The 22,662-nt window shown below is 43.6% G+C and overlaps 1 long non-coding RNA gene and 1 pseudogene across 1 annotated transcript; one reads left to right on the top strand and one right to left on the bottom strand.

Annotated features, from left to right (window-relative positions):
* The first annotated feature begins 8,495 nt into the window (after positions 1–8,495).
* Positions 8,496–20,916, top strand: LOC144827212 (uncharacterized). The gene is made up of 3 exons (XR_013610081.1): positions 8,496–8,630; positions 9,619–9,658; positions 20,785–20,916. It is a non-coding gene; the product is annotated as an uncharacterized LOC144827212 (long non-coding RNA).
* Positions 9,830–11,195, bottom strand: LOC144827211 (tRNA-queuosine alpha-mannosyltransferase pseudogene; annotated as a pseudogene).
* Positions 20,917–22,662: the final 1,746 nt, after the last annotated feature.

The raw sequence follows: 22,662 nt of genomic DNA, 5'->3' as shown, positions 1-22,662 counted from the left end.
CAACCTCCACTTCCTCTTTTGTTTCCTTTCTTAATGAATACTTTTCCTTTAATCAATCTTAAACTTTGCCCTTTCGCGTGGTGTGGGATGCTTTCAATGCAGCAGCTAGAGACTTTGTTATTGGCGGCTATGTTTAAAAAAAAAGTAGAAAATCTAAAGAGCTCACTACAGCCCTCCTAAATGAGATAAAGAGTTTGGAGCATTCTTACTATACTTCCAAGTCAAAAGACTGTCTATCAGAACTTATAAAAATCTAATTTCAGTTTAATAAGGAGTCAACAAACAATGCTTTACCTTTTTTATTAAAGTCAAGTACGAAATTCTATGGAGGTCAGAATAAAGCAGGAACAGTCCTAGCAAATTAGTTGAAGGTTAAACAAAATAAACTTAACATAGAGTCCATTATGGATAAATGAATTTCTCCAGTTCTATAAGACATTATACACATCAGAACATTCCCCCTTGGAGCACCATATCTCTCAATTTTTATCTCATATTGAGCAACCTTTTGACACTCGGCCAGATTTTACACTCTTGGAATCCGATCTTTCACAAAAGGAGCTCATCGTTGCATTGCAGACACTTAAGAAAGACAAAGCCCAGAACCAGACGGTTTCACTGTTGAGTTCTTCACAACCTTCTCAAATTTCATAACCTTCTAGACTCATTTTTGTGCTTAGGCAAATCACTTGCCTCCTTTTTGGATGTCCTAATCTGTCTCATTCCTAAGGAGGGGAAAGACTTAAGATATTGTAAAAATGATCTGCCCATTTCCCTGGTCAATATTGACAATACCATTTTTTAAAGGTCCTGGCCATGAGCCTGGAATCCTATTTACCTGATTTATTAGGAATGGAACAATCTGGTTTTGTTAAAGGTTGCCTTACTTCAGATAATACTTGCTTATTTTTTTACATCTCATCCAAATCTTCCCATGTTTCGCATTCCCTGGCAGCAATAGCCTTAGACGCAAAGAAAGCATTTGATAGAGTAGAATGGCCATATATTTTTCACACACTCAAATAGTTTTGCTTTGGTCCTAGAATTTTCTCTTTAACATATCAATTTTGTACTCTAACCCACGAGCGGCAGTCAGTGCAAATGGGAGCACGTCTTCTTGTTTTAATTTAGGTAGAGGTGTCCGACAGGGATGTCGATTATCCCCATTCCTTTTCAATTTAGCTGTAGAACCTTTTTTATCAAGGATTCATCAGAACATAGACACACATGGATTTGATTTTAAAGATACTCAAATCAAATTGGAGGCTTACACTGATGATATGTTATTATCTATCTCACAATCTCAGACATCTCTCCTGGCTTTCCTCCAAGAAGTTGAATCTTTTGCAGCTGTTTCTGGATATAAACTGAATAAAGATAAACGTAAAATCTTACCTTTAACAAAATATACTTTCAAAGCTGATTTCGCTATCTCAAGCTTCACATGGAGCCCCAAACACTTATAATATTTAGATTTGCAGTTTACTCCCTACTTCCTCCATTTCAGGCACAGTGTCATGTTATATGGAGTAGTGTATACAGAGAATGTCCTCTTTAACTACTAGGTGGCACCCTCTATACTTATCTTGGTAGGGTCGTTTAGATACCATAAAGTTGATGCTTTCTCCCATAATTTTATATGCAATTTCCAATATTCCAATATCTATTACCTTGAATTTTTTTAAGATAATCAATTCTTTATTGTCATCTTTTGTATGGAGTAACCAAAAAATACGTATGTCTTTATCAAAACTGACTCGTCCAAAATCAGAGGGTGGTGTTAATTTCCCTGATTTCCCCACATACCATAAATCCTTTTTACTCCGTCAAGCGTTGAGATGGCTCTTCAAAGTCCACACAGATTACCCTCTTTGGGCTGAACTCCAGCAATCTTTTATATCTCCTTTCTCATTCCAAGAATATTTATCGTTTTCACGTCAATCACCATCTTTATCTAACCCAGTACTTAAGCACACGTCAAAAATGTTGAAACCTTATTCGGCGTCAGAACCCATGGATTGTACTTCTTTCTCTGCATCCACGGTATGGCACTACAACATGATATTGATTCGTGGTAAACCTTTATATTGGAAATTCTGGAGGCTACGAGGTTTCATTTGGATACATCAATTATATGTACAGAACGAGATTATCGTCCTTCTTGCAAGCTAGTAAACTCTTTGATTTTCCTTCCTCCTGTCAACCTAAATATTTCCTTCTGAAGCAAGCCATTTTAGACGCTCATGCCCAATAAATACTCCCAACCCCTTCCACTGATCCCACCCCCACTTTTGCTAACAAACTACATACTCTCCTGTGTGCTGACCCCAAAGCCTCCGCTATTTAGAATTATTTACACAGTTCATGTATTGTGCGAGAAAAAAATAAAGCAGCGCTTTCTTGGGAAAAAGATCTGGAGGTTTGCTGGCCCGCAGAGTCATGGAATAAAATATGGATTAAAATTAGGAAATCCTCTAGAGCAGCGAACACCACACTGACACTTTTCTTTATATATAATAGACTTTTGATATCCCTGGTAACTTTAAACACAAGACACACTGAGCTTTCTGATGCCTGTTGGACTTGCTCCTCCCCACGTGCAGATTTGTATCACTTACTTTTTACATGCCCACCTGTTCATAATTTTGGGGGAAAAGTTTGATCTCAAATTAATAAAATTTTTCATTCCAGCCGCCCTTTCTCTATTTCTCATGTGTTTTTGGGAAGCTTATCTTCTATCTGGACAGACTGTGAATTTAACACAAAGATAATAGACATATTATTAGCAGTTGCCTTTCAACAAATAACTAAAAATTAGAAAGATTTCACCAAGTTATCTTATCAAGCTTGGTGGTGCGCTATATGTTATAAACAAGTTTAGGCACAACTTTTGTGCACCCCATAAATATGGCAACGAAACGTTTGAATTAATGGTTACCTATCACATTGTTCATTGATGCAGGTGCCAGACGATCTTTCTCCCCAACCCAATACAACAAAAAGTTTCTAAATCTCCTTGACTTTTCATGTTGTTATTTTTAACTGATTATTTGAATTCTCTATTTTGATTTTTACATGAACTGAAGTCTTCTTTTATCTGCACCGATCAACATGCATACCTTTGTTATTTCTTCTCTCAAGTTTTGTTAAAATGAATCATATATCCAATTATTTGGTTTCTTAAATTTTAGTTAACTTATGAGATTGTTTGTTGTTTCACTGTCCATTGTATTGTTATTTTTGTTATTTCGAATTCTTTCAATAAACTTCTTTTTGAAATTAAAAAAATTAGTGGAGTAACAGGTGTGCAAAGGCCACGAAGAGCAACTGCGCATGTGCTGTAGAGTTACTCTCATTCTTTGGACAAGTTTCTTATCTAACTCCTTGACGAGGGAAGAGCTTGACTGAACACTGTCTTTTCATCAGAGCAATCATTCTTCTAAGCAGAGTAGAAGGTGCCTTGCTGAGCTTCATACTTGTTGCAGTATTCAGAGAGAAGCTGTTGCTTCAGCGGTAATGGACAGCATTTGGTACTATTTACGACCCATTGCACGGACTTCATTCTTTGATGACAAAAGGCAAGTGCATCTTTCATGTAGACACAGCTCACCAAAACTGAAGATCTTCCCTTAGTGTGATTCCAGTGATTAAAGCGGTATTCATGTACTATTCATTTACTATTAAAATATAGTATTTATTTAGTATGCATAAAGACTAAGTAGTAGGCCCACAAGCCGAAATATGCAAATGAGGGAATACTAGTTCTACTCAACTACCATTCAAATACATAATGAACAGTTCAATTGATTGCCAAAAGAAGACTTGTAGTATTCCTGAAGATTAGTATTTGAAGCTTAGTAGTATTCTGTTAGGGTTTATTTGCAGCTCTTGTGCTATTTCAAGAGCAAAATGAAGGCAAGTCTCATTGATTGTGACCACTGTTTGAAGACTAGTGGTATTCTTTGTAAGCAATATCTCAATACTAACCGCAATGATTGTAAAGGGGGAGGGTTTCGGGGGGGTCGCTCAGGGGGGATCACGTAGGGGGTGTCGTGCAGAGGGGGCATGCGGGGGGGGCGCAAAGGGGGTGGTGTGGCGCAGGAGGGGTCGCGCAGGGTGGTTTCGCGCTTGGGGGATGTCGCGCTTGGGGGATTGTGCAGGGGGTTCGCGCAGGGGGGTCACGCAGGAGGGTTTGTGCAGGGGATCACATGTGAGTGGTCACTGAGGGGGTCACGTGGGGAAGGGTCAAGTGGGGGGTCAAGTGGGGGTGGGTCACGTGAGGGGGGTTGTGCAGGGGGGTCACGCAGGGGGGTCGCTCAGGGGGGTCATGCAGGAGGGGTTTTACAGGGGGGGCTCGTGGGGGGTTTGGCAGGGGGGTTGTGCAGGTGGGTTGTGCAGGGGCGGTTGTGCAGTGGGGGTTACACTGAGGAGGTTCACGCAGCGGCCAGCGCTCCTCCTCACCTGTGTCTGTGGTGTCAGTGCTGGCTGCGTCTCTCCAGGGTGTAACCTGCCTGTCCCGCACTGTACTCCGGGCTGCAGACAGTCCAGACACAGGAGCAGTTTGGTCACAGTGACTGCCGCAGCCCTGGACCCTGCCATCCCCGTCTTCGATGACATTAGCTCAGTGCGTGGACGCCGGTGCTGCACCTCGGAGTACGGTGCGTGCCAAAAGATGCAAATGAAAAGTAAAAAAAAAAAAATATGATTACATTCACTAAGCCAACTTGTCACTAAATATATACTTTTATGTAGCGCTGTCACAGTATTCGTTGTAATTAGCAAGCATCACTGATTTCCGAATAGAATATTTTACGATATTTGGAGCCTTCTACTATCCTCTAAAGCCACGGAGTGCAGTTTAGAGCTACCCTTTTCCTAAAACCAACGGTATAGACTTAAGAAAAATGCAGACTTAGAGTAACAGAGCATTTTCAACCTTTAAATAAAATAAAATGCAGCCCATGATTTTCTCAATCTGCAAGTTTTACAAATTGGTTATGACTGGGGGTTATGTTTTGCTCTGCATCAAATCAAAATATAATCCAGCAAACATCATGTCATAACCAAATCAATTCTTTTCAGGGGTGTTCAGCATTACATAGTTTTCCTCTGAACTATTGTGAAGTTTTTTCAAAATTTGCCAAATTTCGTGCACTTCACAAAAGTTCAGAAGATTTCAAAGATCTGGAGTTACTTTATAGGTTTATATTGGCAGGAGTGCTCCACATAAAATGTGTTAAATTTGGCTTTTAATGTTGGACAACAGTGGCCATCTAAGCACACATTATCGGTGACCCACTCTGTGCCACTGCACACGGGGCAGGCAAAAAAAGAGAGGTAGTCATGCAAAGCAAGGTTTTAGTAGGCAACTAAGACCAGACAGCTCATCCTATCATCGCAACTTTCCTGCATAAGTATCTGAAGCATTACCTGATATCCAGCTATTAAGTGATGAGCCTAGAATCAAAAGATGGGGATCCGACCCTGGGTGTTGGTGCTGTCAATGCTCATTTTGAGATGGTTTTTGCAAACTGTATTGTAGGGTAAACTGCTTGGCACCTCAATCAAACAAATCACAGTCCCCGGCACAGGGAGCTAGTTTGCTCCTTGTGAAAGGGAAAAATATTGTCACTCACCTTGAAGGTGGCTCATCCATCATCCCATGATGTGGTGGGTGAAACAAAAATGTGAATGACAATAATAGACCAATGGATGAAAACGGTAGACTGCAATACATATAACTTTAGTAACATTGTAATATCTTTGTTGACACCAATCTTACCGGGAAGTATTTCATTTAAGCGACCTGATACAGTTATGTACATTTATAATGCACCATTTGACTGTTGTAGTGGAGCAGGCACGACTCACAGTCTCTGTGTTTAAAACTCTAACTCTGATTGCAGATTGAGATAAGGAAGGATACCACTGCACATGTGGGAGAACCACAGTCTGCTTTGTTTGAAGAAGTACTATCGATAGTGCACTACAACTGCTTTCCAATGGAGCAACCCTTCATAAGACAATGAACCAGTTCCGGGCTTTAGTTTTCTAGAGGACTTCGTTTTACATTTAATGTTAGGATGACAAAGGGCCTTTAAGTCCCAGCATGCAAAAGCAGACGTGGATTGATTGGTCACATGCACGGTTAAACTTACTAAAGAGGAGCCCTTTTGATGGCAAACTAATTGCCAAAGCTTACTTTTCATTTCCATGTCCGCAATGGGTGAATGAAAAGCCTCGGGTTACGCCTCTAATGTTTTCACAAACTTCAACCTGTGCATGCACAGGACATCGTTTATGGGCATCACTAAGAAGCTATACGAACGACAAGAGCTGTGCACTAAATATATGCAGACCTTGGGTTTCTGAGGTTACTCGTCTGAACTTTTTTCCCAGCCCAGCTTTTTTATTATGTGAGTGACCTGTTTTTTTTTTACAAGTCCCGAAGCACAAAGCAAAACCCTGAACCAAGTTTACTACTGGCGCACAGAGCTAGAAAAACAGAAATGTCTGCAAGCCTTAACATCAAAAGACAACAATATACTCACCAGTTCAACAATCTGATGATGAAGGCACCGAACAGCATGACCGGGCCAGGCCTCCAGGAAGGCTGCCGTAGCGGGTCAGAACCCTGCGAGTTCTCAACAGCAGCGCTTGACAACACCAGCAGTCACTCCTTAGCCCAAAACTAAATGCAACAGGGTGTCCTCCATTCACTTCAACAGATCAGCGTCTTCACTTACCCACGGCAGCCATTTAAACAAGCATTGGTATAGCCAATCGCTCCCGCCTTTGGGACTTTATAAGTGTTTAGCTATGCAACAGTTGATGTTGTTACACCAAGGATATTGTGTTGGATAACTAAACACTTATAAGGTCCCAAAGGCGAGACCTATTGGCTATGCCAATGCTTGTTAAAACATCTATGGCTCCCAAGTGATTGTAGAACTTCAGCATTCTCATGAGCACATTAAGTATATATTTCAGGACTTGGTGCTGCAGATAATCAAAATGTTAAAGAGCACCAAGGAAGAACAGGTAAAGGGCAGCAGGATTGCAGGATACAAGTTCACACATTCACACAAGCACAGCCAATTTTACGAAAGCAAGCTACCTTCACATACACAAAATCGTTATCCTATAAGGCGAGACTGACAGAAGAGGGTGAGGTGGAGAGCGTCAAGGTTGAAACTAATAGACAAAGGAGATTGTGAAGCAGAGAGAAGGAAGGGTTATAGGTACAAAAGAGTGAGGAGAGAAGGGAGGGTGATGCAAAGAGAGGGAGAATAGGAAGAGAGGATGGGGAGGTGCAGAGAAGGAGGCTGGTGAGGTAGAGACCGAGAAGAGGGCGCAGAAATGTTGGGTTAGATAAAGGAAGAAGAATGGGGAGGAGGCACAGTCAGAGCATGGAGAGGTGGAGAGAGTGCAGCAGAAAGAGTGAGTGAGAGAAAGATGCGTGTGGGTCACAGAGAATAGAAGCCAAGGCAAAGAGAGATGTGGAGAACTAGAAGGGTGAGGCAGAAAAAGTGGATGGTGAGGTGAAAAGAAGGTGAGGCGGAGAGAGAGATGGATGAGGTGGAGAGAGATCTGGGTGAGGTGGAGAGAGAGATGGGTGAGTTGGATGGAGAGAGAGATGGGTGAGGTGGAGAGAAAGGATCATGTTGCACAGAAAGCAGAAGAGATTCCATAGGTACAAATCCCAAAACAGGCAGAATTTAAACTAATATGCATGACCTCAGCAGTAGGTAGAGTATGCAGCTTTGCAGCCCACCCCACCCCACACACACACAAAACCCCTCCAGGATACCTGGGAGATGCTAAGCAACTCCATTCATCTAAATAGCCTACCCATGCTTTTTCTGGCTCTCCCAGATTCCGAATCCGGGAGCCGAGCCAGCATATGTGGTCCATTTCATTATAAAACCTGTCATGTTTTTCAACCGCCAACCTAAGGATGCAGGAAAGCATACACTTATATTTGCAAGATAAAAGTGAAAATATAGGTCGAGAATGAATGGTCATCACCTTTGGGTAAAAAAATAAAAACAGTAACCTTCTTTATATTGGACAACCGGACAGAACACACCCACATTTACAGCACATGTAAAGTGGCTTGGAACAGCAGCTGTCATCAAACTTGACCTGTATTAAATTATTTTCGGACTGAGGCAAAAGCGTGCTTCTGTACGTCATCAAACCGCAACATAACATGAAGGAAAAGAATCAAATCCTGCTTTCTTAGCCTATGTATCCATGCTGCGTCAAGTCGAACTCGTGAATACCTGCAGGGCCAGGAGTCCGACTCCGCCCCCAGCTTTCCTATCTCAGCCATATACAGTTCATTTTTGAACTTCTCCGTGCTAGTTGAAGCGCGCTCAATGGAAATAGAAGACAGACTTGCCATCACAACACAATCCGGTGACCATTTTGGAATGGTACATCCTGCGCGGAAATAGCAATAGTAGCCGAACATTTTACATCACCCCTTTTGGGACGGAGTGCAAGCAACTGCAGGACTTACTCCTTACGAGTTTCTGACAAAGCATTGAAGTTTGTTACACTGCCGTTCTTTCACTAAGAAAGAGAGCATTGCAATCGATGGAGGCTGCCATGTCATAATTTTCAAGGTGAAATTTAAAATTCAATCTGTGTTGCTGCTTTAATTAAAATTTGAAAATCTGTATAATAATATTGCAACTGTTTTGAATTGTCGCAAACGAGAAGACAGACTTTAAAACAGACTTTAAAAAACGTAGCTGCAGTAACCGCATATAAGCTTACCAGTTCCTTTAAATATAATCATTTAACACCCCCAATGTCACATACGTGACAATAACTCCAAAGCTGCCTTCATCTACAAAGTATTTAAAAAAAACACACCGGAATGCATTACAATTTCCGCTAACTAGGATGGCCAAATTCATAGGAAACATTTTGAGTTTTAGTGAAACTTAATAGATTCCCGCAAGGTGCGTTTTAAATCCCAACTAAAATCGCGATCTTTAACATCGTACAAACTTTAGTCACCTGTTAGGTAGTGTACTTACAAAATCAGAGGACATTGATTCAGTGTGATCACTTAATATGGCAATGACAGCAACATTATAATTTTGTCCCAAATATAAATGACTGAAATTGTAGATAAAGTGAACAAAGCTACCTTTGGCATGAAGTGGGTACGAAACAAAATGTAAACACTTATGGCGTTTATCATATGTTTCACTCAAGAATTAAGGTACAAGCATCACATCCTAATACAGACATTTTGATTTGGGCATGCCCTCTTCGTTAGCACTTCCAAGTCAAAGCTAAAAAAGAAATCATTATTTCAGTGTTACTTTAAAGATATCTGTAAGTCAGATACACTTATATCTTAAAAATGTTTAAGGACAAGAAAGATAAAATAGGAAATTAACATATTTAGTGATGCATCTGGAAGTGCCTTATATGTGACCGATCTTTATAAATCTGTATTCTTTTGGGATTTGAGTGATGGAAGGAAATGTATAATGTGCTCTGTTGTAATTTAGTTTAAGACAGTTCTACACCGGCAATGATAAGTCATCATTGTTCCACTTTATTGACACATTTTGTCATTGATCTCCTCATCAACAGGACTCATAATTGAGGTCTTAAAGTGGTTTGGGGAGAGGAGGTAAGTTAACTCAAACATAAAAAATATGCATTGTTTTCATAGGAGTCATCTGTTAGGACTGCTGAGAGTTATTTGCAAATAATAGCATTGTAATAACGTAGTGTCTAATTATGATATCATGTTTTCTATAATCTAAAACTGCAGTACAACCAGTAGCCTTTGCTCCCTCTGTCATAAACTAACAACTGATTCTGGTTCAAGTAGGGCCTTGTAATTGCTGCATAGGGATATGCCCTTGAATACTTAGAAATGTCACCCTTGTATTGATGCTTCTCACAATGTCTGGCCTGTCACAGAAATTCTGAAGCCTCTTAAACAGCTGTTCAGGCGTCGAATACAGATATTAATCTGGAAAGATTTCTGAATACACCAGAGTCTTGGGACACGGTGGGTAGCAACCACAATGTGTGGCCTCCAGCATTGCCACGCCAAAGAACTCATGCTTAGCTGTTGAGACAGCAACATCACTCAGCCATACACAGGGCTTGGAAATAGTCCTCTTTGCTAGGAAGGTAGCCTCAATGCAACACAGAATTGACAAACGTCTCCCTGGCCTTCAGAAATACATCTGGCACATCTGTATAGGTTTCTCCAAGGACAGACACATTGAATCGCAGGGAGAGGCCTTTAAGCTTAAGCAGAACTTGGAAAAAAGTTTCTGGGTCTTTGTCGTACTCCCAACGGTGAGGCCAGACAATGTGTAGTGGTCTTTGCTCTTCGTCAGTTTCACTACTATTACCATGGGGAGTTTCAAAGTGCTCACCATATTTATGGTCCGATTTTGCATTCTGTGGTACATTGGACAACTCTAGTTCGTCGGCTGTTGCCACTGGGTTTTGTGGTCTTTCCAGTTGTGTGAGAAAAGGTACACCTTCTTGATCTTGGACATTATTTTCCATCAAATTCCCAGCATTGGTGTTCTGCTGTGGAGTAGTCAAGCTCGGAGCCAGGAAAGGTTCCCCTTTGACTGCAGCCCTGCTCTCCAAAAGGATATGCTTGCAATGTGGCAAGAGGAACTTACTAACATCGGGGAACCTTACAGAGAAGTGGAGGACCAGGCACCTTGGGCTGATCAGTCCTTCCAGGTCATCGGCCTATGATCAGGCATAAGCCTCAAAAAGCCACAGATACCGGTCAGAAATGACTCCATGTTATAAAGCGAGTTAAATACCACCATGTCGGCCACCAGGCAGGAAAGAACTTGGTTGTAGCCATACTGGAAGTCCCTTTCCTGGCTCTTGCACACAGGGTACATCAGCTGGTTCTTGTGGAAGTAGAGGACCTTCTTGAGCTTGCCGAGGTCAGGTCATAAGGCGACCAGCTCAGCTAGGTTAAGCACTGACCTGGCATACAGGATGCTATACAGGTCGCTGGCTGGTACGGTCTGCATGAAAGTCAAGGCAGAGGTGTGTGCCCTCCTGTGCCACTTCTTGGCTGGCAGGCTGCAAAGAACAGAGTTTTCAAATTCTTCCAAGAGGAGATCCACCAGTAGCTTGTGAGAACCTCCATAGAACGCCTCGATGATGAGCACTCCCATTTTGGTGGACGGGTCTTCAAATAGGCGGTTTTGGATTGTAGTGGCTGCAGCAACGACATCTCTCAGATGCTTAATGTTATATAAAATGTAGATAGATGGCTGAGGTAAACATTTGCACATGTGCACGCGAAAGCCAACTTGAAATGGGATACCATAACACAAAACAGATACTAGAGTAGCGGGACCATTTTTGTACGGGGTATTTTACTGGCTAACATGGAAGCGGGATGCACATTCACAATCAAGGACTCTAGTACCGTCTGTAGAAATGCGGTTTTGAGTGCTTGAGGTTTTGGTTGATCACTATATCAAACGCATAAGATACTAGAAACTCTTTTAACGTCTACATTTAGGATTTGAATTGTAGAAAATCGCACACTTTGCTTTAGGAATATCATGACATATCGACAGAAATATGACACTAGCAGAAAAAAATATTTATTTTTAAAAATCAGCTAATAAGTTATACATCCAGCATTTAACTATCTACTATTCGAAAAGAATTAAGTGTTCTAAATAAGAAGCTGTCCACCTTGTTACCCACGGAACAGTGGGCGAATTCACAAGACAGCCGAACGATTGCTTCGCTCCCCAGCAGTGACTGACGTCAGCACGTCTATAGGACATAATGAACTGCACTTGACTCCTTGGGATTTATAGTTTTCACATGGTAAAATAGTACGCATGTGCACTGTATAGGTACCAGCCTCAGAGGTCAGAACTTGATTTTCGGTACAACTACAAAGTTACTACTGCTTCCGAAAGGTCCCCAGAGGGGAGGACTCAGACTGGAAGTAAGGCAAAGTTTGTGTTTCGACGTAGGTAAGTGCAAGAATGGGCAGGGAAACCGTTGGTGGGCGAATGGAACGTAAACAGACCAGGAAAAACCTGTAACAGGTAATCTGTAGCAACCTGGAAGTGCCATTGATGGGTGTTGGACCTGCGATGGGCAAGCCCAGCACAAAGGGGGTAGCTTGGCTCAAGTGTCAAGGCAGTGAAGGCTGTAGAGCTAAGCCGGCTCTGACCCAATAATAACCCCCTGCACAGTCACACCAAAAAGAAGGACACCACACCACTGCTGTAGAAAAAATACGATTCCTTTATATAAAAGTTCTCTGCTGTAAATAGGGATCAATTGGGGAAGCACATTCACATTTCATTTGTTACAGCACTCTGGGATTCAGGTTGAGAATAAATACAGTAAATAGGACTTCAGGAACACTGGTGTTGCATAAATATTAGGAATAGCTCTATCAATAAATAAAATGAATATCAGGTTTATATATCACCAATACATGGAATAATAAAGCCTGGTTCATTTAAATGCATTACCACATTTTCATTCTGGTATCGCTGCCACCAATTAAATAAATCAGGAAGTTTACATTTGCAAGATAAACCCACTTTGAAAAGGATAACAGTACTTGTGGAATCATGGGGAATGCATGCGGGCTTCTCTGGATTCACGGTGCACTGGGGACTCTTTTATGTTCACGTGGGGCCCATGCGCGTGTACCTAAAGACAAGGAAACACGGTAAATATGATATTTGGCCCTCCGCTGCCACCGGGGAAGGATGTCCGCTTGCCGGTGTGGTTTACTTGAGCCTACGGCAATATCGCAGGCACCAGGGTAGCACAGTTCGAAGTCAGTAGACGAACGAACGGCTGCCAGCGGGGTCACTCAGTCTCAGCGCTCGCTCAAATCAACGCCGGTGCACAGTTCCTTGATAACGCGGCACCCCTCCAGGGGAAACGACCCACCTCACTACAGCTGCAATCGAATAGCGATTCAGTCGGGGCACAGCACTTCCTACGCCAGCATCAGGGTTCTCAGGGGCTTCACGGACCTCCCTCCGACTTCCTCATACGGGGGCTGGTCCCGCCCACGGCAACAGTTTCCCGGGTCTCTGGGAAAGGGCAGGGACGCTAATCCCGCCCAATGAAGGCCGGCCTCTCCCCGCCCCGGCGCACCACCTCACCTTCGATCACTGCACAACCAGGAAGCGCGCAACGCCGGTGGGGCTCGGAGACGTCCGAGTCCCCCGCGATAGGCGCTATTCACGAAGGGGGCACTGTGGAAGGTCGCGACTCGACTTTTCTTCACGATTTCGCCACCGGGGGGGGGGGGGCGGGGAGGCACATAAACTTGGCCACAATCTTTTGGGGCAATGAGGCACTAGCTGGGCAGGCGCTGTAGGCGCAAGGTTACTGGAACACGCCTGACTGGAACGCCAGTCAGGAATCAGGCTATTAACCCTTGCCACTCTACTGCCTGTGCTCTCAGCCACCTCAGGGGTCAGCAGGGCAGGTGTCACTCTGGTGTCAAGTCTGGAATCTGAATTACATCTAAAATGGCCGCCAGGGACTGGGCTTTATATAGCCAGTGCCCTGAGGTACTGGCACGAGCCAGAAGGTTCTAGAACCTTCCCTGGCTGTGTCAATGGCATGGCACTTTTGAGGTGTCTTTTGGTCACTCAGAGCCACCGTGCTGGGGCTCTGGAGCAGCCATTTTGTGTACCTGAGGAAAGTTATGAAATTCTGTCAGGAAAGCGCGCCAAAACCTCAAAAGGTCAGGGTTCAAGGAGGCTCCAATGGGAGTCACTCACATGAGGGAAATATGTGTCCACCATTTTAAGGTTAAACACACACAGGTTGCCAACCTCAGTTTTCATGTCCGCAGGTTTCGCCAGGCGCCTTGTACATAGGTGCCAGAAACCTTGTGAGCAACTGGGTGTCAAGGAACACCTAGCCCCATGAAACAACACACAAAAAGGTCCTGGTAGACAAATAAAAAGCGGCAAATTTTGGGAGGTTCAGAGGAACAAAAGAAATCATATTGGTGAGGGGACTCTCAGAAGCAGACAGGTCCAACAATGGGCAACTGAGACCAATAAGAACGCACAGAAATATATTAAACAGGGGATGCAAGCTAACATGGACCAGAAAATACGATGTGACAGGTAAACTGGATTGGCCTATACCCTCAAACACTTGTACTAGGTAACCTGGATAAACAAGCGCTCAAGTAGATGTTTCTCTTTTTCTTCCATCCCACTTGGACGGCCTCAGCCTGCTTTCCTTCTGGCGTAAAAGGTTTATTATCTTCTTCATGGGGCCATCTGTTGGGGCCATCTGTTTAGCCCCATAAAGAAAACAAACCTTTTAGGCCAGCAGAAAGTCAGGGCAGTCTGTCCAAGTGGGACAGCAGAAAGTAAGAAAAGTGTACATCAGAGGATGCTCTTCCCCAATTGCTGGCCACCGTTTAGCATAAATGGTGACACCGGCAAATGGGAAAGAGGGGTGGGGCTTAAAGCCCGCTAGTGAAAGCTCCTCAAGATCATAAGATCTCGCCAGCGAGACTGTTCATGCGCAGCCTACGCAGGCTTTGACCGAAAAATCAGGAGAGCTGAAGCAGTGGATTAGTCAGTCAGCCATGAAAGCATACGAGTTAATGAAAGCGGACTTCTGATTGAAAACTTTTGAAATGATTAGACTGACTTCCCTTCATGATTGGAAGACGAGCCGGGTCACCTGCATCCTTAACCCGCCCCGTGATATCGCTGATTGGAGGAATTCCTTTTGAATCTAACTCAGTCTGTTCATTAGGTTGACAGCATGTCCCCGGGGCTTGCTCTTCAATGCTGGATTTGTGCTTGGGGCTAAAAGAGCAAGTCTGCCACCACTACCTACATGTATATTTACATTGAAATTGACCATGAAATGTCAAGAAAAATGTATATCGATATTCCAGAATTAAATGGAGAATTACAAATATCTAAACATATTGAGACAGGTCATATTGCTTGTTTAATTTAAAAGTTCACATCACATGAGCATACGTAAATGTCCATTTGTATTACCCAGCTGTCTTGCGCTAGCATGCCACTATAATATATAAAATGTGGTTTATTCATAAAAACAATGCTGACCAATGTAAAATTCAGTGAACCGGACAGATGAACAGTGAATTGTGTTATATTTATTTCACAAAAGTGTAGCTTTCTATTTACACAATTACTTTAAACAAAGGCTCGACCGCAGGAATAACTACTTTGTCGCTGCATTGCATACATGCAATAATCTAGTTGGTGTACATCAATTACACAGGTAAGCAGCAGTTTCATGTGTAGGTTCACATATGCCAGGGCATGCAAAGAGCATAAACAAGCACGCGTGGCGAGCGATGTGCTTAATGCGCCATGACGAGAGAGGAAAGCCAGATGGTGAAACACAACCCTAAACCCTAAAACACTACCCCCAGCACGACCTTTCCCTGACCCCCAGTCCGGTCCCCACACTCAAACACTACCCTGCACGGCCTCCCAGCACTACCCTAAACCCTAAAACACTACCCTACACTACACAAACACCACACCACTACCCTAACTCCTAAAACACTGCCCCTAGCATGACCCTCCCCGACCCCGGTCTGGTCCCCACACTAAAACACTACCCAGCATGGCCCCTCAGCACTACCCTGAACCCTAAAACACTACCCTACACTACACAAACACCACAACACTACCCTAAACCCGAAAACATTACCCTAGCACAACCATCCCCGACCCCCAGTCCGGTCCCTACACTCAAACACTACCCTGCATGAACCCCAAGCACTACAATAAACCACTACCCTACACTACACAAACACCACAACACTACCCTAAACCCTAAAACACTACCCCCAGCATGACCTTCCCCCGACCCCGAGTAAGGTCCCCACACTCAAACACTACCCTGCACGACCCCCCAGCACTAATCTAAACCCTAAAACACTACCCTACACTACACAAACACCACAACACTACCCTAAACCCTGAAACACTACCCCAGCATGACCCTCCCCGACCCCCAGTCCGGTACCCACACTCAAATACTCCCCTGCATGACCCCCCAGCACTACCCTAAACCCTAAAACACTACCATACACTACATAAACACCACAACACAACCCTAAAACACTACCCCCAGCACGAACAACCCCCGACCCCCATTCCGGGTCCCACACTCAAACACTACCCTGCACGACCCCCAGCACCAGCCTAAACGCTAAAACACTACCCTACACTACACAAACACCACAACACTACCCTAAAGCACTACCCCTAGCACGACCTTCCCTGATGTCCAGTCCGGTCCCTACACTCAAATACTAACCTGCACCACCCCCGAGCACTACCCTAAACCACTATCCTTCACAAACACCACAACACTACCCTAAACCCTAAAGCACTACACCCAGCAAGACCCTGCCCGACCCCCAGTCCAGTTCCCACATTCAAACACTACCCTGCGCGACCCCCCAGCACTATCCTAATCCCTAAAACACTACGGCCAGGGCGACTGACGCTGGAATCTGGGGATCACGGTTCGATCCCCGGCTCCGGCGGCAGATTAGCCCAGCACCATGTGACTCTGGGCAATAGCTCGCTTAATCTTCCCGACGGCCCCCAGCGCCTAGAGACCCTTACGGGTGATTGTGCGCTTTACAAATGTGGACTTTACAAATGTGGACTTTTACCCTACACTACACAAACACCACAACACTACCCTAAACCCTAAAACACTACCCCCAGCATGACCCTCCCCCGATGCCCAGTACGGTCCCCACACTCAAACACTACCCTGCATGAACCCCCAGCACTACCCTAAACACTACCCTACACTACACAAACACCACAACACTACCCTAAACCCTAAAACACTACCCCCAGCACGACCCTCCCTGACCCTCAGTCCGGTCCCCACACTCCAACACTACCCTGCATGACCACCCCAGCACTTCCCTAAACCCTAATACACTATCCTACGCTGCACAAACACCACAGAACGACCCTAAACCCTTAAATATTACCCCCAGCACGACCCTCCCCCGAACCCCAGTCTGGTCCCCACACTTAAACACTACCCTGCACGACCCCCCAGCACTACCCTAAACCCTAAAACACTACCCTACACAAACACCACAATAGTATAATAAATAAGGCATCAACATTGTATAATCAGTAAGGCACCGATCTACCATTCAGCATGTAGCTTGAATAGAATGTTAATTGTAGTCTGGGTAAAGTCCAGTAGTAGTCAAATTGTTTGTATTCACCAAATGTTCTGCATTGTAAATGAAGACTATGCGATTACATATAAGTATGTGCTTAGTATTCTGTTAGTATTCAAGAAGTACCACTCCCATATCAGTAGTCTTCATGCACTAGCCTTCCCAAAAAGAACACTATTGAATACTAAAATTGGCATAAAATAGTCTTCGAATGCTACAAAAAGACAGGTTAACCACTAAATGTAGTATTCAACTTCGGTAAGGGAGAAGCTGAAAGGCTGATCCCTTAATAGATGCATGCATGTGTTTGTTCGTATACTACAGACTACAGACCGAGGCAGAAATTGTGCATTTCTCATATCACCATAAGGACCTGTAAGCACTAAAGCTGTATCATGCTGGAGGGAGGCGCTTGAGTTATAGCTCTGTGTGTCTCAGTACTTAACCTGCCGACCACAAAAACCCTGCATCGCAGATTCACCAAGATACAATGAAAGCATGCCGCCCTTCGGTAACAAATTACCAGCCCCACAAATGTAATCAGCACTCAAGCAGAGGCCTGCAGCTAAGACGCCATGGTCTGGCATCATGCCTTGCCCACATAGTGAAGGTGGCGAGGGAGACCTGAGCTAGCAGAGACCAGAGAGTCTCATCTCAAGCTTCTGTCGTTGGGCACGTGACCAGACCTTGGGTCAGAAAGCAGCAGCAGTGTGGGAAAACCCTGGTGGGCCCGGCCACTGAACTACTGTGCCATCAGTTAGAGATGAAGGCTGAGGCTTGCAACTCTTTCTCGCTCCCGTCTGCCCTCCTTATATATGCTTTTCCGTCCTAGGCTCATTCTTCCCATCTCCTTTCATTTCTGCTTTCTGCGTGAAGCATGCTAAAGTTGTTTATATGTTAGAACGCACCGTGTAAAAAAGTAAAGTATGTAAATAATAAATAAGCGGCTTTTTTTTCCTTATGGAGGTGTGTGACGTTTCAAAATCTCTAATGCTTTTTGCCTGCTCTTCCTAAGTAAAAACTATGCAGTCGAGCACCCCTCTGCTTATGGTACCGTGCAGCAGACCTTATTTCATGATGTAACAACCCACAGCTGCTCCCTCGTGCCACCTAAAAAAGCCTTTAAGCAGTATGGGCCTGGTTTGGAGGTTGTCAGATGGGTACTGTATCACAAAGATGATAGATACCCTGTCCACCTTATTTAAAATGTATTAGGATGTGATGCACTTGTAGTAAGGTGGATGAGATATCGTCACATTCGTAACTTAATGCCAGTCTGCTGAGCTCTAAACTGGGCCCTAAGTGCTATATTAAACAAGCATTGGCAAAGCTGAGAAGTAAGACTTTCTTTTTAATAAATGAAAGTCATTCATCATTAATGAGTGAGTTTTTGTGGGAAGTTGTGCGGATAGATGAGTAGATAAATGTTGTAATGATTTAATGATTGATGCATTAATGGATGAATGAGTATGTGACTGAGTGCATGGATAAATGCAGGGGGAGTTCATACATTGATGAATGGATGAACGTGTGAGTGGAAAAGTGGATAATCAGTGTGTGAATAGATAGTTGTCAAACAGTTACACTAGTCTTACAGACTAAGGCTTCAGACAGCAGTAGTAATAGTGTGATACAAATTATAAGAAATGCCAATTTTATGATATTGCAAGCATCACTCTAAGTGTGGGAACCAGAATTTTAAGAGTGCCCATAATATGTCAAGAATTATCACCATTATGCAAGTAAAAACATTTCAAAGGAGGAGCATCATTGTGCCTTTACCCATTACCATACCACCAATATGCATTTTCTGATTTGTCCCTTCTCTTAGTAATTGTTAATCCACATTCAGATTTGCAGTACGGCTTGTTATTGTATGATCAGATTTTCCATACTATTAAGTAAATTATATTGCAACTATATATTGGACCTGGCCCTTTCTGCAGGGTCATCTCTTAACCTTTTGCCTTTGCCCTCTACTTTTTTCTGAATTCTTTATTGTTAGCTTTAGGACTCTGTGCACTTTACCACTGCTAACCAATGCTAAAGTGCTTCTGCTCTCTCCTCAAAACATAGTAGAATTGGCTTAGACTCAATTGACATATTTAATTTACTTATAGGTTCCTTGTAAAGTGGCACTACATGTGCTGAGGGCATTAGATTAAATTCCATGAGTGGATCTGCAGCACTGATTGTGCCACCCACTTAAGTAGTAATTTTAAACATGCCTCTTGCCTGCCATTGCAGAGCTTTGGTGTGCAGTTTAACCTGCCATGTCGACCTAACAAAATAGCCCTTTTGCCATGCCCAAACTTTCCTTTCTAATACATATATCAGTGCTGTGTAGTGTATTTAAAAAGTTAGACGTATACTTTAAGTTTTTCAAAATTCGAGTTTCACTACTACAAGGCCTATCTCTCCCATAGGATAACATTGGAGTTACCTTATTACATTTTCTAAGTACAATTTCCATATGGGAAGACATAACTGGTTCATGTTTGGTGCATGGACATCATTTGGGGGTAGTTATGGGTTGCAGCTGTGACCTCTAGCTGCCCCCTCTGAGGCCAGGGATTGCAAAGTAAGTCATGCAAACAACAATGACCTGGTCCACTTAGGCAATGTTTTATACTTTCTCAACAAGTGTACAACATGCTGCAATCCTTTACAACTATCTCCCCTTCCTTAAGAACCAGAGGGGTAGAGAGTACACCGTTAACACGCCAATTTAAATAAACCTCCATCCCTTCTAAGACAGTCGTGATTAATGGGCCTCAAACAACAATGTGTGTTGTGAAAGAAATGTGAAAAAGCAAGATGACTCCTCACGGGCAAACCACCAACGGGGAACCTGGTAGGTACTCACCAGTGTAGCCCTGTTCTCATCATCGGCAGTCATGAAGCTTTAAATAAATGTGTCCAAACAACGTAGATGTGTAGGTGCAATTAAAGTGCAGTGGAAAACAGTGCAAAACAAACAACAAACAGAAAGTGTAATGCAAAAAGATAGGGAACTGCACGTATTTGTAACCTTTTATTCTTTTTTCAAACATCTTTTCCAAACGTAAGTTACCGAGCACTCTTTAATTTAATTTTACTAACAACCGCCGAACATGCTCGCATTTACCCGGTTACGTTTAATAAGAGCCGCATTCAGCGCCCAGTTACAACAAGCGATATTTGACTACAACACAGCGATTTAACTGACACCTTTGCCTAAGAACTCCGGTCAGTTCAAAAACTATTGTTTTATTCAAACTTGGGGCTTCTCCTTAGAGCGTAACACCACACCTTGTGTTTTACTTGTCGTAAAGCCGTTTCTCTTACACATACTAACGGTAACCAGTTAATAGTATGTTTTAGCACTTTGTACCGTGGAGAGACCGATATATTGAAATCATTCATGTATTATCACAGTTCGTACTATGTATGATTTCATTTTAGAATGTATTTTGATTGTATTTAAATTGATATGTCTGTTTAAAGATCAGGAACAACACACACAGGTGCTTATATATGTTTTTTTTTTTTAGATGCTCACAGACGAAGGGCCACGCCCGAAATGCATTGGAGCTGGATGAAATAATTATGGATATTATGATTCGTGTTTAGTATGTGGAGAAACATTCTCTAATGATTGCATTGGATTAAAACGTTACTCTTCGAAATTCAAACAAATTGTCAAGATTCGTTTCTTTAGGATTGTGGAGGCATATGACCCCCAGATACAAGTGTGCCCTAGGGATGCAATCAATTTTCAATTGACAGCACTTGGTTTCTTACCTACCAGGTTCCCCATTGGTGGTTCGCCCGTGAGGGGTCATCTTGCTTTTTCACATTTTTTTCACAACACATATTGTTGTTTGTGGCCCATTAATCACGACTGTCTTAGAAGGGATGGAGGTTTTTTAAAAATTGGCGTGTTAGCGGTGTACTCTCTACCCCACTGGTTCTTAAGGAAGGGGAGATAGTTGTAAAGGATTGCAACATGTTGTACACTTGTTGAGAAAGTATAAAACATTGCCTAAGTGGACCAGGTCATTGTTGTTTGCATGACTTTATGAGTGGAGGGCGACCTGTGTTCTGTTCTTCCCTCTGTGCTCCTTATTTTGTTTATCTTGCAAAGTAAGTGCCAGGAGTAGGAGGACGCAAGCTAGAGGGCACAGCTGTGACCCCTGACAATCCCAAAATAACATCCATGGTTTGGTATCTCTGGAATCACAATTTAAATTCATAACTTAAGGTAAATCAGATTTTACAAAGTTGTCATTTAATTGCCTTAGGCATTTGGTGCCTTCAGCCTGTCTCTAGTCACATGATTGAGTGTAGTTGGCAGTTGAACTTTGTGTATTCCTTCTAGACAGACACATGTAATGGGTCCTTAGCTGTGATTGGATGGACCATCACTGGCAGGATGGGAGGAAGGAGATGAGAGGAGACAGGCTGTGCTCTGTCTCCACACAAAGGGCTGCCGAACCCCAGTAGTTAGTCTGGAGGCAAGACACGGAATGCCATTTGTGCACTTCAAAGGCATGCCTCTAGAAGCTTCATCCCAGTTCAAAGGCACAACTGGGTCTAAATACTGGATCTCAGACACCAACTTTTAAGTACACTCTGGACCTGTGGATATTCGGCCCGAATGAAAGACTGCTGTGCTGCTGAATGACTGCCACACTGCTACACTGCATCCTGCTGCTAAGTTCCTGTGTTGCTGTACTAACCTGCTGCCCTCCTGTCTGGGTGAAAAGGGCTAGACCTACATCTCTTGAACCCGGAACCCCAAGAGCTAGTTGGCAGGCCTCTTGAACTGAAGCCTCAGGCACATAACAGGCTTCCAAGAAACCGTGCATCTGCACCTGGACTCTGCCAACTGTTAGTCTATGCTGCCAAGTGGTGTCCGCCAGTCCTGGACACTTTAGCCTTAAGATTTTTTTTCAGCTCCTGTGGATACAGCAGAACCGATGCATCTCCGCTCCTGTGTGGATTGGAGCCATTGCAAAGAGTTACAGGGCAGCTGCAGCCTGCAATGCCTTAGGAACTGCCACAGTACAACGTATCCTCTGTGCAGGCCCTCACATGTCTCATTGACTGTAGCCTCGCCAACAATGACAGACCCCGCATTACAGCCTTGCAGCTCTTTGGAACTGGCGGATCGCCCCAACTTCGTGCCGCATCCCTGACACCGAACTGCCCCTTCAACGAGATCCTTGACATTGACACAACAGTACTTTGCACCGCAACCTCGCCGCATCTCTGAACCAACAAATCGCCTCGCTACGCAGTGCATCTTCTACACAAGTTACACACAATGCTCCACAACCCAGGATTTAAGATACCTTGTTCAGTGGGCCTAACAGAGTCCTTGTTGCTGGCCTGCGCTCCATAGCGTTTGACCTGAACTTGTGACTTTG

Source organism: Lissotriton helveticus, chromosome 4_1 (assembly GCF_964261635.1).
Source record: "Lissotriton helveticus chromosome 4_1, aLisHel1.1, whole genome shotgun sequence".
In the NCBI taxonomy this organism is placed as follows: domain Eukaryota; kingdom Metazoa; phylum Chordata; class Amphibia; order Caudata; family Salamandridae; genus Lissotriton; species Lissotriton helveticus.
This window is presented reverse-complemented; position numbering and strand designations above follow the sequence as displayed.